The following is a 17,630-nucleotide window of genomic DNA, read 5'->3' as shown; positions in this document are numbered from 1 at the left end:
CTTGCCTTCATTATCTGTCCTTTTTACCTTCAGTTCAGTTCTCAGTTGTGTCCAACTTTTTGCGACTCCGTGGACTGCAGCACACTGGGCTTCCCTGTCCACCACCAACTCCCAGAGCTTACTCAAACTCATGTCCATTGAGTTGGTGATGTCATCCAACCGTCTCATTCTCTGTCATTCCCTTCTCCTCCTGCCTTCAATCTTTCCCAGCATCAGGGTCTTTTCCAATGAGTCAGTTCTTCACATCAGGTGGCCAGAATATTGGAGCTTTAGCTTCAGCATTAGTCCTTCCAATGAATAATCAGGATTGATTTCCTTTAAGATGGACTGGTTGGATCTCCTTGCAGTCCAAGGGATTTTCAAGAGTCTTCTCCAACACCACAGTTCAAAAGCATCAATTCGTCAGCGCTCAGCTTTCTTTATAGTCCAACTCTCACATCCATATGTGACTACTGGGAAAACCATAGCTTTGACTAGACAGACCTTTGTTGGCAAAGTAATGTCTCTGCTTTTTAATATGCTGTCTAGGTTGGTCATAACATTTCTTCCAAGGAGGAAGCATCTTTTAATTTCATGGCTGCAGTCACCATCTACAGTGATTTTGGAGCCCCCCAAAATAAAATCTGTCACTGTTTCCATTGTTTCCCCATCTATTTGCCATGAAGTGATGGGATCAGATGCCATGATCTTTGTTTTCTAAATGTTGAGTTTTAAGCCAACTTTTTCACTCTGTTCTCTCACTTTCATCAGGAGGCTCTTTAGTTCATCTTCACTTTCTGCCATAAGTGTGGTGTCATCTGCATGTCTGAGGTTATTGATATTTCTCCCAGAAACCTTGATTCCAGCTTGTGCTTCATCCAGCCCAGCGTTTCTCATGATGTACTCTGCATATCAATTCTATTCTGCCTTTTTCCCCTGGAGGAGACCTTAATGCCCTTCAACTTCAACTTTGCCACATTCTGCCTTTGGTCTCTTGCCTAGTCTGATATGACGAAATCTAGAAGCCTCTGTGCATAGACCTAGAGAAGTATAGACACCAAGAAAGCATAGTCCAGGGACTTCCTTGATTGTACAGTGGTTGAGACACTACACTTCCACTACAAGGGGTGCAGGTTCAATCCATGGTTGAAGAACTAAGATCCCACATGCCTCGTGGTGCAGCCAAAAATTTTTTTAAAAAAGAAAAAAGTCCATTTCATCTTCTCGAAGGGCTTACAGAGTAGAAAGAACCAGAGTTTTCTGTGTTATAGGGAACAGACAGCTCACGATCCAGCATTAACCCTGAGTAAGCCATTTGCGGATTTTCCTGAAGGACTTCATGGCTTTGAGATGGGCGGTATTACAAAAGAGTGTGATTTTATTTATAAAAGGGTTGGAAACTTTCAAACCGTTTTAAATGAGGTAGTTTATAAGGTATAACACCATTACCTCTTAAAACACCACACTGGTCTCTCAGAATTAAGGCGAATGTATGTCATGGTTTTTTTCAGTACAGTTGCAGTTTATGCTGCCTGTTCCAGTATAACTACCAGTAGCACCCCTGCCAGTCTCCAAGGTGTCCAGCTTGGGAGGGTAAATCCTATAATCCCCCTGCCTACAGTCTGCCTGAATTTTACACACACACATACACATGCACTTTGTACCTCTCCTAATCTGCTCTTAGGTTACTTCCAGATTTTTCTTTCATGTCACTTCTCTATCAGGTCATTCCTCTGTTTGGAAACTGCCAATAGCTCCTGAATCAATTATACATTTTTCAAGTCTCATAAATAGAACTATTGAGCTCTGTTTTTTTCCTCACATACGTGTAGCCAACTGAATAAGCTTCCTATTCCATGAACAAGGCAAACACTTTCTCACCTTCAATTTGACTGGAATCTCTTTCTCCCATGTCCAGCTGCTGAAAATCTTCTCCAGCCTTCCACATCCAGTCTAGACACCACTCTTTTATGAAGTAACCCCTGACTCTCCTGGTCAGAAGTGGGCTGTCTCACCCCTGAATATGAACATACGTTGTCAGTGCCTTGCTTAAAGCATGATCCATTTTCCTTTGTACTGAGACTTTTTGAATAGTTCCCATTTTTGTTTAGCAGTTTTATAAACTCTTTGAGAAGAGGTACCACGTGTTTTGCATTTTCTTTAAAACCCAGGTCAGGGGTATACAGCAGTTGCTTAATACATATTTGTTGAATAAAATTTTAATTGAATATGGCTGGGCTACTTAGGTCATTCCCAAAAGATGATTTCTTAAAACTGTGTAATTGGAAGTTTTTTTTTTTTCAAGTATTTCCACAGTTTATGACATTAATTACAGTACTCAGAGGAATTACGGCTGCTATTAATCTCTTGGATCCAGTACTTAGAGACATAAATATAAGTGACATTAGCTCTACCACTGCGTTCAGTGAAATTACAAAATAGAGAGTAGACTTAGAAGCAGATGTCAGAAAAATACCTGCAAAGATAACAAAATGTAGAAAATCTTTCTAAGTTTAGTTCAGGGACACAGTCTAAGATGAAACTGCCAAACAAGATTGATAACATGGTGGCATACTCTTCTGCACTTCTGGAAAGAGCTGTGTCTATTTGGGGGAATTTTCCTCCAAATAAAAACCAAAAAAAAAAATGTGTTTCTGAGTGACTTTTATAAAGATCATTTAAAGAAGTAACACTTGTTGATTGGAATGAACAAAAGAAAATTGCATGTGGCAAAACTTATATGTGAATATACTTATTGTTTTTAATCCTTTTTCTATATATATATGGTACACTGAATTTAGAAAATAAATTAGTTTTCTTTTTAAAAATTATATTGTAATTTTAAAACGTACAATTGACATATAACATTATATTAGTTTCAGGTGTATAGCATAATGATTCAATGTTGGTGTATATTGCAAAAGGATCACCATAATAAATCTAGTTAACATCTATCATTAACTGTAATTGCTATGCTGTAAGTACATGCTCATGACTTATCACTGGAAGTTTGTACCTTTTGACTGTCTTCTAGATGTTCTATATATTTGATTTAAGCACCTTATATGTCCATGGTAAACACAATGATAAAATCTTAAAGAGTAAATTCAGTAAAGAAATATCGCAACTATTTTCTGAATAGACAATTCCTTAAAATGTAATTAATCGACATTTAAAAAATCTATTTATTTGTGGGCATGTTCCTAACTGCACAATGAGACTTTAGTTTTAAAGGGTGGTAACAAAAGACTAAGCATTGGATATGTTTACTTTTTCTCAGACTCTTACAAGAAACTTACCAAAACACATATGCACACCCTATACAACTTCAAACAACAGAAAGTGGCCTTTTCTCTACCCACTTCTCTCCCTGCTTCCCACAATCAGTATCACGACCACGTGGTATCCAAGTCGGTCATGTCCAACTCTTTGCAACCCCATGGTCTGTAGCCTGCCAGGCTCCTCTGTCCATGGAATTTTCCAGGCAAGATTACTTGGGCAGGTTGCCATTTCCTACTCCAGGGGATCTTCCTGACCCAGGGATTGAACTTGCGTCTCTTGCATTGGCAGGCAAATTCTTTACCACTGAGCCACCTGGGGAGCCCACCACCACCATGACTACCAGTAGGCTTAAGTATTTGAAGTACTTCCACATTTTTATGTTCCTGAAAGTGCATTTAAAATACTGTTTTCAAATAGTTTATCTTCTGGTTGTATGAAACAGAAGCCGGTTGTTAGAAATCTCATGTGCTTCAAACATTTAGAAGGCGGTAAGTGTAAAGGACTAGAAGCATGAGTCTAGTGCTTCTTGGAGGGTGGCCATATGCCCATAGCTAAGAGAAAAAAACCCCAGGAAGGAGAAGAATGGGTTTAGATAAGTTCCAAGTAGAGATGAAATAATCATATCCTTGTTATGTATGGATGACGTTTGAGAAAGGAAGCTGAGCCACAGATAAAGATACGAGGTCTATTTGTGGTAGTAAGTGAAGCCATGGCTATGGATAAAGATCACTAGAAAATGTGGAAAAAGAAAAGTGATGGAAAAAAAAGAGGTGATGCAGAAAGTGGAGAATAAAGGGAATATGGGAGCATTACACACAAAGGAGATGAAATAGGCTGCTAGGGATGGTTTATGGCCCAGTGGTCACACCATGAACAGGACGTCTGTATGACTCCCTGGCCCCTTCCTCACCCAAGCTCAGCTCATGGTCTTTAAGTTCTCCACAGGCTCACCGAAATAAGCACACAACAAACAGCAGTGAGCCCTGCATCCTGGTGATGCCATCAGCGCTCAAAGACAGCAAGGGAATGAGACCAAGGAGAATCCTTTTGGAGGCCAGATCATTAACTCCTATCTGTGACATCCGTTTTTCCATCTGGAAAAGTTAAAGTTCTCTTGTGCAATTTACTTTGCAGAATGCAGCAGTTGTGTTGGTTTACTGATGCTGTTGAGCAAAATGGGCACAAGTGCAAGTCCTGGCCCCAGCAGTTGATTGCACCTTCCTTTCTGAGGTAGATGTGAATGTAAAGAAGAGAAAAATGTCCCTGGGGTGTTGTTGATTAAACTGACAGCCTTAGCGTTCAGGATCATTAGATTTCAAAGACACACACACAAAAAAAGGCCCGCCAAGATGATATCCTTTGCATGGACCAGATGATGAGGAACTGAGTTGTAATTTGGGACTCATTCACAAGAAAAGGTCTGAAGGGTTTTCACATGAATAGGATCATAAGGGTCAGAGTGCCAGGATCTGTGCCCACCGTAATCTCTCTGACTTGTAGTAGCCTTTGCATCTAAGACTGGCTGAACAGTTTCAGTAATGCAACAGAAAGGCTCTATTCTGTAGAGCTAATTGCAAAACAAAACTCACTTCTCCAGATGGAAAATGGGATACTCAAATCCACTGAAGGAAAGAAACACGGTTTCCCCCACCACAGCTCTGCAGTCTTAGTTCCATGGGTCTTATGTATGTGCAGTAAACATTTATGACCATATTTAGGTCCAGGCAGCATATGGGATTTTGTGCTAGTAGTTGCTGATGAATACCTCTAATAGGAATCCTTTATGTCTGAGGTATCCATGGTAACTAAGTCGAGCCCATTTCCATTGTGCTGTTCGCTGGCCATACTTTGACTCTGTGGGCTCCAGGATTCCTAATTCCTATAACACCCCAGAGAGGTAGGTAAGTGCTTTTCAGAAAAGCAAACTTAAGGGATTTGAGATTTGAAGAATACCACGTAGCAGCCTAGATGATAATTTTTGACTCACGGGTTAATTTAATTGAGGAGTGCTCCAAAGTCAAAAATTCCATAGCTAGCAACAGAATTATGATTATTAGGAAAATAATAGCTTTTTCTTGCACCTCTGAATCTTCTATGATGTCATGGACTTCATCATTGGTTGTATATTTTGTAGGTAGCTTGTGTTTACCCTGCACTTGGCAGAGATCACTAGATTTGTTACCTTAATAGCAATGTTCATTTTTTTAAGTACAGGGAAATATTTGACATACTAGAAAAATGCTTTAAAATAATGACATTAATATTATAATGTTTGTATATCCTTTTTCCCCCCTCGGGTACCCTGCAAATGATTCTATGGTGTTTTCATTTAACACACATAGTAGATGTGCTTTATTTGCATGTGCGTTGGCCACTTGAGCACCAGCTAAAATTGTCAGTGGCCTTTATTTCTTAGCTCATTTAACTGGGATCAGAAATAGTGGGATGTATTTTATTCACTTCAGTTTTTTTGCACATTAGTGTATTTTTGCTTGATTTTCTGACGGTGAACTTTTTTTTTTTTTCATGGAAAGGCATTTTATTTTAAATATAGTAGTGTGTACATGTCAATTTATTTTATACTAAACATTTATAAGTAGAAATGAAAGCACTCTATATAAATGAAGTGTGAATGAACTGAAAATATTATAGCTGCTGTTTTAAAATAGTTATAGTAAATTTAAATCTAAGTTAGTCCTCAGACTTGCTAAAGTTTTCCTGTTTGAATGGAAATACAATGTGGAATGCACCAGAGTGACATTTTTCCATTTCCCCATTGCCAAGATGGGAAGACACTTGTACTAAGCATCTGAGTCCACATCTATTTTTCACTAATATTCAAACTGTCATTATGGCTAAAATGATGGAGCATCAAATGTGTGAATTCTAGGGAATCAAATCAGATTTACTTATAATTGATTTGTGTGCAAGGAGGGCAGGCCTCTGTGTTGGAGAGAAAAAAGTTCCGAAATGTGTAAGAAAGAACGGAAACCAAGAATCATCCCTAAGGAGAGCTATTTGCTCATTCAGCTCAACTTTCTCATATCAGTGCTATTCCTGGGCACCATGCCAGATATTGAGGATACAATGGTGAGCACTTCAAGGCCCCTGCTCTCATGGATCTTACATTCTAAAGAGGGACTACGAACAGTGGCCTAGTTACTCAAGAATAAAGATGATCATTTCTTGCCTTGATGAGAGTTGTGGATAGAGGTGAACCATGTTCATGTAATAGAGGAGTCGGGGAGGCTGCTTTGGATGGGGCAGTCTGGGTGGGTATCATGGAGGAGGTGCTATGTGAACTTAGAGCCCCGAGTGAGACGAAGCCAGCTTCACAGCTGGTAGATCTGCTGGCCTGGCTGGCATTAACAGCAGATGAGGATGAGGAGTGGGGGGTTAGGAGGGGCTTGCTGAGCATTCAGCTTTATTTTTCTTATCCCTTGGATTATGAAGAGTGCAGTAGTCAGAATATCCAAGGATCTGTTGGAGATATTGTAAGAGGCAGGAAGAACCTGGCAGGATTCATTCTGTCTATTCTTGCGATACCTGTGTGACTGTAAGCTTTAAAATATAGTAAAGGTTGCCTCTCCCACCTTCGCCCACCTTTTATTTTTCAGCACAGATTTAAGAGAGCAATCAAAGCAGTCATTATTAAAAACAGTCATTCTTCTTCTTAGCAGTGCTAACTCAGAAAATAAAATCACTGGTGCTTAGTTGAGATGTAGACCACATGTATCAGCACTGGTTAGCCTTGTGCCCCTTAAACCCGTCTGAGTCAGACTGTTCTTGTTGCTGCTGTTTTTCCTGTAGAAATGAGAGAGACAGTATGTGTGCAGGGATGGGAAAGGAGAACTCAGTTCTGGTTTTTTGGTTTCTACCCACTGCAGAAGCACATAGTAGAGGAGGAAACAGAATATGTGAAGAGAGAGGTAGAATGAAGTGCAGCAGATTCCTTAGTTGTGGGTTGAATTACTAGCTCATTTAACAACAACAGCAAAATGTGGACACTGAATTCGGACCTGCTGTTGTTCTTAGCTGGTGCTCATGAGGTAGTGGATGGCATGAACTGTGAAGAAGTGACTTGTCCTGTTTTGATGATGAACAGAGGTCTAGCCCCCAAGGCACTGAATTCTTTTCCAGCTTCTTCCTCTGAAATCTTCTGTGATATGTTATGGACTTCATCTTTGGTTGTATATTTTGTAGGTTGAGAACATGTTCCTCTGTTGAGAACATCTGTGCTTTGAGAAACAAAGGTAGCATGAAAACCTTGAGATCTTCTCAGGAAGAGGAACCTCTAGGAACTTAATCTCTTCTGGGGACAGCCAGGACTTAGATCACTTGGAATGGTATCTGAGCAGGAGGAGTTGGAATTGGCTGGCCAGTGAGTGTTTATCATGCTTAAGCTACAGAGCTAATTACTGTGAGCAGACACAAAGGAAAGAGAAGACCAAAACCCTGTCCTCGTGATACTGACAAATCAATTGGCCTGAGCACACAGGAATTAACTAAAGAACACTTCTGCCAAGTTTCAGTTGTGTGAAAGGGGAGGATATGAGTCTTGTAGGGAACACAGAGTTGAGGCATGAGCAATTGGTCAGAAAGGCTGCCTGCAGGAGAATTTTGGGTGGAGTTTTGGAGGAAGTGAGGAAAAGATTGGAGTTAACATACATAAAACTTGTCACCTGAAGAAGACTGGAACCCCCTGGAGGTTGAGAATGTGGTATCTCTTTCTTATATGTTCCCTGAGGTCCCTTGTTACTCTATAGCAGTGTTTACCAAGAGCTGGAATGAGGGACTTGGGTGCCATGTTGCTAAATCCATGAAAGGCTGGCCTTCTACTCTGCCACCAGCCACAGCACAAAATGGAAACAAATGTCACAGACACCTGTAGTCCTGTCCCTTTTGTCTTCCTATGTCCACTCGCTTTCGAGCTCTTTCTCCGTCCAACATTGCTCACAAAGGAATCTCTGAGTCTGAGAAAGAACAAATATTCAGTAACCTTCTGCCGCTGGCCTCACTGAAAGGGGAGAGAATTCTGTTGAATGCCATTGGAAATGTAAAGATCTCTTGTGACAGTCAAGTCTCAGGAGAAAATTAGTGGTTAAATTGCTAAGGCCTTTGAGTCACTTGCAGTGCAGATAAGTGCCTAACCTCTTAGTATCGTGTTTCTGACTTCTTTGTTCTGGCTTCTTTCTTTTTTTCAAAATGCTATTTTCATTTGTTCTTACAGTGAAGAACTTGTCAAAGAGCCTCTCTAGCAGTAGGTGGTTTTACAGAGCACATGAAGAATGAAAACTAAATTATCATCCTGGAAGCAGTCCACTAGCATCAGGGAGGTGTCAGATTACGTTCCAGTCTTGGCTGTGTCAGAATGTGAAACAGGAAAAGGAGAACTGAGGCAATGTTGCATCACTTGGGCCCAAAGCACCCTTTACCTTGAATATGGAGAAAAATCGAAGCAAGAATTTTTTTTTTTACTATTTTCTCCATGGTTCTTATCTAGTTCAGTGCATCTTAAATGATAGTTTATAGAACGCTGATACATCAGGAAAAACCCCAGGTAGTACTGGTCTAGATAGCATATTAAAAAGCAGAGACATTACTTTGCCAACAAAGGTCCGTCTAGTCAAGGCTATGGTTTTTCCCGTGGTCATGTATGGATGTGAGAGTTGGACTGTGAAGAAAGCTGAGCACCAAAGAATTGATGCTTTTGAACCGTGGTGTTGGAGAAGACTCTTGAGAGTCCCTTGGACTGCAAGGAGATCCAACCAGTCCATTCTAGAGGAGATCAATCCTGGGTGTTCATTGGAAGGACTGATGCTAAAGCTGAAACTCCCAATACTTTGGCCACCTCATGTGATGAGTTGACTCACTGGAAAAGAGTCTGATGCTGGGAGGGATTTGGGGCGGGAGGAGACGTGGACAACAGAGAATGAGATGGCTGGATGGCATCACCGACTCGATGGACATGAGTTTGAGTGAACTCCAGGAGTTGGTGATGGACAGGGAGGCCTGGCGTGCTGTGATTCATGGGGTCGCAAAGAGTCGGACACGACTGAGCGACTGAACTGAACTGTACTGGTCTTGCCTGCTCTCACCTAGCTCTTTTACCTGAATCCTCATTAGAATCTATGGGAATGTTAGCATCATTCCCATAGACTAGTTTCAATTAATCTATGTTAATCTTAGTGCTATCAGCTAGGTGATTAGTGGGTTATATCGGTTATTCTTTTTTTTAAATTTTATTGGTGGGTTTTTTTTTTTTTAATTTGACCGCACCGTGAGGCATGTAGGATCTTAGTTCCCAACTCCTGCATTGGAAGCACAGAGTCTTAACCACTGGACCACCAGGGAAGTCCCCCTTTTTTGGTTATTCTTGATAAACTAATTGAATCGTGGCATTTGGAAATTAAAAATTAAATCAAGAATTTGTGCCATAACTCAAATTACAGATCTTATCGTATTTTAAGTGCCAGTGCTGTCCCAAACCACCAACACGTTGTGTACAAGTTAGTCTAATAGATTACCATTGATTTCCTGTTCCATATATTTTAAGAGATTGACATCTGTAAGCTGTTTTATTGTTGTTGTTGTTGTTTAGTTGCTAAGTTGTGTCCAACTCTTTGTGACCCCGTGGACTGTAGTCCTCCAGTCTCCTCTGTCCATGGGGCTTCCCAGGCAAGAATACTGGAGTGGGTTGCCATTTCCTTCTCCAAGGGATTTTCCCAACCCTTGGGTTGAATCCTCATCTCCTGCCCTGACAGGCAGAGTCTTTACCACTGAAACACCAGGGAAGCCCAGGAAGCTGCTCCACTTCCTTAATCAAAGAGGCAGAAACCTTTGGAAAACACTCAGGTGATCAAATGGCTCACTAAAATGAGGCTAGAAAACTGTTAACTGTTTTCTAACACTCCTGCTAAACTCAACTCACTACCAAGTAGACTTTGATTCACTTTTGTGTAGAGTTCCCTAGGCCAGGTTAGTTTGGCTATATATATATATATATGTATTTATCAACTGAAATAGGGTACTGCTGCTATTGTCATCATGTACCTATACATAAATCAGAGCAAGGCCAGAGGAGGAACATGGTAGATCACAGAGCAACTGAGAAAGATGACAGCAGTGACTAGAAAATGAAACATAATGGTTGTATTTCAGGGACCCTACCCAGAAGATGGTAGTTATCATAGCTTTTGAAGTTTCATCTGATTACTTTGCCAACAAAGGTCCATCTAGTCAAGGCTATGGTTTTTCCAGTGGTCATGTATGGATGTGAGAGTTGGACTATAAAGAAAGCTGAGTGCAGAAGAATTGATGCTTTTGAACTGTGGTGTTGAAAAAGACTCTTGAGAGTCCCTTGGATTGCAGGGAGATCCAACCAATCCATCCTAAAGGTGGTCAGTCCTGGGTGTTCATTGGAAGGACTGATGTTGAAGCTGAACCTCCAATACTTGGGCCACCTGATGCGAATTGCTGACTCATTTGAAAAGACCCTGATGCTGGGAAAGATTGAGGGCAGGAGGAGAAGGGGGCAACAGAGGATGAGATGGTTGGATGGCATCACCGACTCGATGGACATGGGTTTGGGTGAACTCTGGGAGTTGGTGATGGATAGGGAGGCCTGGCGTGCTGTGGTTCATGGGGTCTTAAAGAGTTGGACACGACTGAGTGACTGAACTGAACTGATAGGCTGATTGATCCTCAAGTCTAACCTGACATTGTAGTCCACACTCCTCTCTTGCTATTGGCTGACATAATTGGGGAGAAGTTGAAGTTACCTTCTGTCAATGGGGTAACTCCTCAGCAGTCACAGTAAACTACCCTCCATTGCACCATTCCTCCCTATAAAATGGACTAGAGTTTCCTGTTCCATTTCTGTATTTAAGAAAGAATGATCAAACTCTTTTTATTTTGAAAGGTTACACACATCCCCAGTGTTCATAGTAGCACTACTTACAATAACCAAGACATGGAAGCAACCTAAATGTTCATTTACAGACAAATGGATAAAGAAGATGTGGTGCGTATATACAATGGGATGTTACTCAGCCATTCAGCCATAAAAAAAAATGAAATGATGCCATTTGTAGCAATATGGATGAACCTAGAGATTATCTTGGGCTTCCCTGGTGGCTCAGACGGTAAAGAATCTGCCCACAATGTGGTAGACCTGGGTTTGATCCCTGGGTTGGGAAGATTCCCTGGGGAAAGGAAAGGCTACCCACACCAGTATTCTTGCCTGGATAATCCCGTGGACAAAGGAGCCTGGCAGGCTACAAGTCCATGGGGGTCACAAGGAGTTGGAAACAACTGAGCAACTTTCACTAGAGATTATCATATGAAGTAAATCAGAGAAGGAGAGACAAATGCCATGTGATATCACTTATATGCGGAATCTAAAATATGATACAAATGAACTTGTTTACAAAATAGGAACAGACTCATAGACATAACAACATACTTATGGTTACCAAAGGGGAAAGGGGTCAGAGTGGGATAAATTAGGTGTTTGGGATTAGCAGATACAAGCTACTATATATAAAACAGATAAACTAACAAGCCCCTACTGTATAGCACAGGGAACTATATTCAATATCCTATAATACACCATAATGGAAAAGAATATGGAAATGAATTTTCATATATATGAATATATATGAAATATATTATTTTATACATGCATATACATCATATATTTTTTATATATATATAATTTTGCTGTACACCAGAAACTAACAACTTCATAAATCAACTGTACTTCAGTTTAAAAACAAGAATGGTCAAGAAATACAGTTCACATTTCATTCTGGTATATACTATTTGAGCATCTTTTCTCAATGTAAGTAATGTAAATGGTGCACCTAAACATAATCCCACTTAATGTTCATAATCAATACTTATTAAATGACTCCCAAGTATCAGGTTATATTCTAGAAGCCTCAGAATAAACCTGCAAAGGGTACCTTATTGACATAATTTTATAAATGAAACTGAGTTTTGGAAAATTGAGGTAATTTGCACAAATACACAGTTCAGTTCTGTCTCTCAGTTGTGTCCAACTCTTTGCAACCCATGGACTTCAGCACACCAGGCTTCCCTGGCCTTCACCAACTCCTGGAGCTTGCTAAAACTCATGTCCATTGAGTCAGTGATGCCATCCAACCATCTCATCCTCTGTTGTCCCCTTCTCCTCCTGCCTTCAATCTTTCTCAGCATCAAGGTCTTTTCTAAGGAGTCAGCTCTTCACGTGAGGTGGCTGAAGTATTGGAGTTTCAGCTTCAACATCAGTCCTTCCAATGGACATTCAGACTGATTTCCTTTAGGATGGACTGATTGGATCTCCTGGCAGTCCAAGGGACTCTCGAGAGTCTTCTCAATTCTTCGGCTCTCAGCTTTCTTTAAGGTCCAACTCTCACATCCATACATGACTACTAGAAAAACCATAGCTTTAACTAGACAGACCTTTGTTGGCAAACATCTCTGCTTTTTAATATACTGGTTGGAGAAGGAAATGGCAACCCACTCCAGTACTCTTGCCTGGAAAATCCCATGGACAGAGAAGCCTGGTAGGCTACAGTCCATGGGGTTGCAAAGAGTTGGACATTACTGAGTGACTTCACTTTACTTACTTTATTTTACTTTATAGGTTGGTCATAGCATTTCTTCTAAGGAGCAAGTGTCTTTGAATTTCATGGCTGCAGTCACCATCTGCAGTGATTTTGGAGCCCAGGAAGATAAAGTCTGTTACTGTTTCTATCATTTCCCCATCTATTTGCCATGAAGTGATGGTACCAGATGCCATGATCTTGGTTTTTTGAATGCTGAGTTTTTAAGCCAGCTTTTTTACTCTCCTCTTTCACGTTCTTCAAGAGGCTCGTTAGTTCCTCTTCACTTTCTGCCACAAGGGTGGTGTCGTCTGCATATCTGAGGTTATTGATATTTCTCCCGCAATCTTGATTTCATCTTGTGCTTCATCCAACCTGACATTTCACATGATGTACTCTGCATATAATGGAGAAGGAAATGGCAACCCACTCCAGTATTCTTGCCTGGAGAACTCCTGGACAGAGGAGCCTGGTGGGCTATAATCCATGGGGTCGCAAAGAGTTGGACAAGACTGAGTGACTAACACTACACTCTGCATATAAATTACATAAGCAGGGTGACGTACTCCTTTCCGGATTTGGAACCAGTCCATTGTTCCATGTCCTGTTCTAAGTGTTGCTTCTTGACCTGCATACAGGTTTCTCAAGAGACAGGTAAGGTGGTCTGGTATTCCCACCTCTTTCAAAATTTTCCACAGTTTGTTGTGATCCACACAGTCAAAGGCTTTGGCATAGTCAATAAAGCAGAGGTAGATGTTTTTCTGGAATTCTCTTGCTTTTTCTGTGATCCAGTGGATGTCGGCAAAAGTTCAGTTCAGTTCAGTTCAGTCGCTCAGTCGTGTCCGACTCTCCACGACCCCATGAATCACAGCACGTCAGGCCTCCCTGTCCATCACCAACTCCCGGAGTTCACTCAAACTCATGTCCACAGAGTCAGTGATGCCATCCAGCCATCTCATTCTCGGTCGTCCCCTTCTCCTCCCACCCCCAACCTTTCCCAGCATCAGAGTCTTTTCCAGTGAGTCAGCTCGTCGCATGAGGTGGCCAAAGTATTGGAGTTTCAGCTTTAGCATCAGTCCTTCCAATGAACATCCAGGATTGATCTCCCTTAGAATGGACTGGTTGGATCTCCTTGCAGTCCAAGGGACTCTCAAGAGTCTTCTCCAACACCACAGTTCAAAAGCATCAATTCTTCGGCGATCAGCTTTCCTCACAGTCCAACTCTCACATCCATACATGACCACGGGAAAAACCATAGCCTTGACTAGATGGACCTTTGTTGGCAAAGTAATGTCTCTGCTTTTTAATATACTATCTAGGTTGGTCATAACTTTCCTTCCAAGGAGTAAGCGTCTCTTAATTTCATGGCTGCAGTCAGCATCTGCAGTGATTTTGGAGCCCAGAAAAATAAAGTCTGACACTGTTTCCACTGTTTTTCCATCTATTTCCCATGAAGTGATGGGACCAGATGCCATGATCTTCGTTTTCTGAATGTTGAGCTTCAAGCCAACCTTTCCACTCTCCTCTTTCACTTTCATCAAGAGGCTTTTGAGTTCCTCTTCACTTTCTGCCATAAGGGTAGTGTCATCTGCATATCTGAGGTTACTGATATTTCTCCCAGCAATCTTGATTCCAGCTTGTGCTTCTTCCAGCCCAGCGTTCCTCATGATGTACTCTGCATATAAGTTAAATAAGCACGGTGACAATATACAGCCTTGACGTACTCCTTTTCCTCTTTGGAACCAGTCTAAGTAACAAAATAAGTCTAGAGTCCAGATCTATCTATCATATTCAGAAACCCATGATTTTTTTTTGGTATGTGGCCAATCCAATTAGAAAAATATGAAAATCTTACAATTTTCAGTCTTTCTTGTACTTGGCTTTCAGATTAAAAGTATTGGTTATGCTTTGCAAAAATGTGGTGCTCAATATTCCAGTTTGATTTAATAAACATTTATTGAGCACTTAATAGGTTTGTAAGTAAATAAAATACGGTTCTTAGTGTTAAGAACTTAAAATCTAAGGGTAGATATTCATACACTTGAAACTTCTATTTGGAACTCCAGTTATGAGCCAGGAGCTGTGCTCGATGCATTACAAACATTATCTTGCTTTACTATTATATCTTTCTAAGAACCTTATAAAGTAGGTATTTTATAAATATTTTTGCCAAGATGTAAATCATGAACAAAGATCATTGAGGCCTGTATTCCAGCTAGGTAAAATAAGGAAAGTTTTATCAAGAAGATAAATGGGACTTCAAGCTGAGCCCTAAAGAGAATATGGGATTTTAATAGGATAGCTGGAAGATGAAGTTCCTGGAGAGAACCTTCCATGCCATGCGAAAAGAAGGAACAAATCAATGAGGGCAGGGAAGTGTAGGGCGTGTTCAAGTGAGAACAGATAGTTTGTATGGGATAGTATAAATTAGGGCCATAGGGAAGGAAGTGATAATATAGGTCATGAAGACCATGCCCTGCATGCCCACGGAGATCAGGCATCGTAGGAAATGGGAAGCTATTAAAGACTTTGGCATAAGAAAATGACTGACACATCTGATCTGATTCAGAAAAAAACTCAGTCAGAAGCCTATATCGGTAACGATAGATTGTCGCATGACCAATGCGATAGAATTATTTGCTATAATCATTTCCTTTAAAATATCATTTTTAAAAGGAGGTATTTAATTTTTTTAAAGAATAGTTTATATATTTTTAAATAATTGAAAAAAGGAATAATAGTAATATGTTGAGACGTGAAAATCAAGTAAGATACAGAAACCAAGCTTCATTATACAGAAACCAAGTGTTACTGGGATACAGTTACTCTTACTCGTTCACATCCTGTGTCTTGTCTTTGACTACTTTCTCACTAGAGTGGCAGAGTTCAGCAGTTGTCACAGAGACCACCTGGCCTACAAAGTCTAGAATATTTATTCTCTGGCCCTTCATGAAAAAATTTGCTCACCCTGGCTGGACTGTGTCTTGCTGGCCTTCTTAATCCATTTATATGGCTTTCTTCCTTTTCTGTGCAAATGGAAAACGAGTTTAAGTTCATTAGAAGCAAGAAACCTTTAGCTTTGCCTTCAGTATTCGTTCCCCACTCCTTCTCTTGAGAATCTCGAATGTTCTATATATATCTAGATTTGCAGAGCGAAAGAATAATGAGGTAGAATATGTTTTATCCATTAGTATATCCCTTTTCTATGGGGATCCTGAGAGCATGGTTTTCTCTTTAGGTTAGAGAGCCGCATTCCTTTCCTAATCATATCCCATTTTTAGTTCACACTCAGGCTGTCAGTTCCACGGAACAATGTCAAATGAGCTTCTTAGGATCTCTTTCTTTTTGATTTTTATTTTTTGGCTCTTCTGGGTCTTTGTTGCTGCACGAGCTTTTCTCCAGTTGCAGCACGCGGGGGCTCCTCTGCAGCGACAGTGTGCTGGCTTCTCATTGTGGTGGCCTCGTTGTCGAGCACAGGCTCTAGGGCACACAGGGTGCAGTGGTCGCGCCACATGGGCCGAGGGGTTGCGGCTTGCAGGCTCTGGAGCACAGGCTCAACAGTTGTGACACGCGGGCTTAGTTGCTCCTCAGCAAGTGGGATCTTCCCAGATCAGGGGTCAAACCCATGTCTCCTGCATCGGCAGGCAAATTCTTTACCACTGAACCACTGGGGAAACCCTTTAGGATCTCTTGAAAACCTCTTCCAGTGGCCTCTGCCCGTGTCTTACCTGCATAGTTTTCGTCAAAAAGGCTCAGGGATAGTGGAATAACCTTGGATTATGAACAGTATATTTCACCTTCCTGTTTGGCATGTTAATGCCATCTGTCTCTTCGGTTTTGTTTGCACTTCTCAGCATCATCACTTTCCGGGCTTTCAGGGCCTAAGGCTGAAGCCATTCTGAAATATCAAGGAGGCAACAGGACCCAAAGTGAAAAAAATTCCCACCTCTTCAGGTCTGTCATTCACCCCTGAGGCAAATGTGATCTGGCTTCCATCCCCTTCATCCCACGGAAAGCAGTCGACTTCAGGTCATCAGAAACTTGCTGGCTGCCAAATCCTAGGGACGCGTCTCCTGATATCTTTGTTGAAGGCTCTGGACTTTGACCATTCTTCCCTGTTTCACACTCTCTCTCTTTGGTTCCCAGAACAAAATCTAGTCCTGACATTGGCTCTCTTTTTTTCCGAAAGCTCCTCAGAGCTGCTAGGTGCTTTTCACCTGCCCTTCCCACATTTCTTGTCTCCAGGGAGACAAGTGAAACCCACCACGTTTCATTTGGTGTGTCCGTTCTGAGTAGACTCCTGACATCTATGTTTTGGTTATTACCTCCATTTCCAGGACTGTGTTCATAGCTCTCGTGAGTGTGCCGTCACTCATCCGATCACCCTGAACTCCCTTCTTTCTGCATTTTCAACACTCACAGAGTCCTGTCATTTATTTACTGCACCATGTGTTTTGAGTTTTCTTTTCCTCCGTTCTCACTGCCGCTTCCTTTGTTCGGGCCCTCATCATCCCTCCCTTGAACCCTTTGCACTGGTCTCCTGCAAGTTTCCCCCGCTGACTCTAGTCCTCTCTCTCCATCAACCCTCAATACTCCAGCAAGCGCTGTCTCCAAGACCAAATGCCTCCAATGGCTTCCATTCACCCAAGGGCAAAAGTTTAAATTTCTTATGTTGCTTCTGGCATTAGGCTTAGTTTCTCATCTTGCCTCTTATCATCTTCTGGTTGTAATCTTTGCTCCGTTAGTACAGAAAGACTCGTC

The 17,630-nt window shown here is 41.3% G+C and overlaps 1 protein-coding gene across 1 annotated transcript in view; it reads left to right on the top strand.

The window, feature by feature from the left end:
* Positions 1-17,630, top strand: part of HMGA2 (high mobility group AT-hook 2) — a 152,208-nt gene that overhangs the window by 37,153 nt on the left and 97,425 nt on the right. The gene's annotated exons all lie outside the window — the stretch shown is intronic.

Source organism: Moschus berezovskii, chromosome 6, assembly GCF_049115385.1.
Source record: "Moschus berezovskii isolate FMDL1 chromosome 6, NW_MosBer_1.0, whole genome shotgun sequence".
Taxonomy (NCBI): Eukaryota; Metazoa; Chordata; class Mammalia; order Artiodactyla; family Moschidae; genus Moschus; species Moschus berezovskii.
Note: the sequence above shows the minus strand (reverse complement) of the source record. Positions and strands in the feature narration are given on the sequence as shown.